Here is a 1,795-nt window from a genome sequence, read left to right on the forward strand (position 1 = left end):
TTAAAAAAAAAAAAAAACAGCTTTACACTCTTCACATACCGCACAGATGGCCTAGAGATGTCACATTTTTATCTATTTCAAAGGGCTCTACTTCTGTTAAACATTTATGGACCCATTTTCTCCATTAAACCTAAAGAAGTCAGATTAGCTCTTTGTCTTCATGTCCTTATCTTCCACAGGAAAATCTCTCTCATTTCCAAGTGTGTTTTACCCAGGAAAATGAGGCAGAGAGCAGTCTGAGGAGTCACGAGCTCCCTCCCTTCCATGGTGGAATGTTTGTATTGAGGGGGGGGGGACACCAATAAACTTCAGGGACACAAAACTTGTAATGTGTTTAATGAGAAAGGATATTTTAAATGTTGGAACTTTTCGAAGCCACTTAGTGACTAAGATAGTTCTTAAAACACTTTTAAATATAAATTGGCAAAACTTCCTAAGTAAATATAAAATCTGCTTCCTATAGTGCAAATATTGGCTTATTATACAAAAAAGGGTAGTGCTTTTTTTCTTGAACTGGGTTCCTACAACTAGAGATTTTTGCCTCCACTAAAAATATATTCCAAAACCTGACTCAACTTCGCAAAACCATACCTCAGCCCTCCAGAGAAAGCTCCTTCTAGGTAATACTTTTCTTTAACACATCTGCTCTACATCATATATAAAGTCACTGTACAACTTCTAAAATTGCAAAGAGGACCCAGTCTTTTACCATTTCGGGATTTTCTCTGGTCTATTCCCGCATCTTCAGCAGCGGCTCCAATAGAGATCTGTGAACCTCCTGGGAACGCAGGGTGTGCTCCAGCCAGTCATGCCACGCGCTTAGGTCCTCAAGACACCTTATCGGCCACCAAAATTAAACAGAAAGAAACAAAGCATTATGGGAAACGGAGTTCTCCATTCAAAGCCCCCAAAACGCGCCAAGCCCACGCCTCTCCCTCCATTATCGGGTTGGTGGGAGAGAAACCAAGGTAGGTCAGGAGTCCTCCCTCCCCCCCCCCGCCTCCACGTGCACCCTGGCATTTAACCACCCAAGTTCTCCAGAAACCTTCAGAGCACCAAGGGAGAGTCCTTTTCTCACGAGTTGCCTGGCACCCCTCAACTACACTCTGGTACTTTGCTTTTCTCAAGTCTTGCCTGCTCCATCCCCTCCCACCTTAGTTAACTCTCTAGGATCACAGTTGGGCCCGCGGAGGTACGCATCTCCTGGTCCAGTTAGCCAGAACAAGAGCGTAGGGGATCTGCCAGTGACTGGCCCTGGCAGGTGGCGCGCGCGACCATCCTGATGCTGTCCTGCCTGCCAGGACCAGGGAACCGCACGCATCTTCCTAGAACTCCTGGACCTCTGCTCTCCTTGCTGGTGGAGGAGGGAGGGCGGCGAGGAGCCACGTGCAGGAAATGCGCCCCGGCGGCCCACGCACACCTAACCCCCAAAGTGCCCGCGCAGCGCCACTTGTGCCCACGAGCCTGTGGCAGTGGTCCGTCACCTCGAGCTGCGTCCCAAAGCCGGATCCCTGGGAAAAGCCCGCCCTTCGCCTTTAATAGCCTAGGGGGGAAAGCCCGCCCCCGCCTACTCGGCCCACACAGGAATTAGGAAATGGAACCCCCACACCGCCCAGGCCAAAGCCCACCGTGCCCCAGTGACACACAGGACCTGCTCCCTCAGCCTTGCCCTTCAGTCCCCAAAACCAGAGTACTTCCTTAATCCAAGCACCAATGGGATGCCAGTCTAAACCAGTGCCACAGTCGCCTGCCCAGAATGGCGCACTCATTACTACCTTGTCCGGTCAGGCTCCTG

General features: G+C 50.1%; 1 long non-coding RNA gene across 1 annotated transcript in view; it reads right to left on the reverse strand.

Moving 5' to 3' along the window:
- The window catches only part of LOC110286160, a 2,388-nt gene extending 876 nt beyond the window's left edge, over positions 1-1,512 (reverse strand). Inside the window, exons 1-2 of the long non-coding RNA XR_002377121.1 lie at positions 1,154-1,512; positions 710-836 (exon numbers count right to left, since the gene is read on the reverse strand). This is a non-coding gene — a long non-coding RNA (uncharacterized LOC110286160). The remainder of the gene's footprint in view (positions 1-709; positions 837-1,153) is intronic.
- Between the last annotated feature and the right edge of the window lie 283 nt (positions 1,513-1,795).

Source organism: Mus caroli, chromosome X (genome assembly GCF_900094665.2).
Source record: "Mus caroli chromosome X, CAROLI_EIJ_v1.1, whole genome shotgun sequence".
Taxonomy (NCBI): domain Eukaryota; kingdom Metazoa; phylum Chordata; class Mammalia; order Rodentia; family Muridae; genus Mus; species Mus caroli.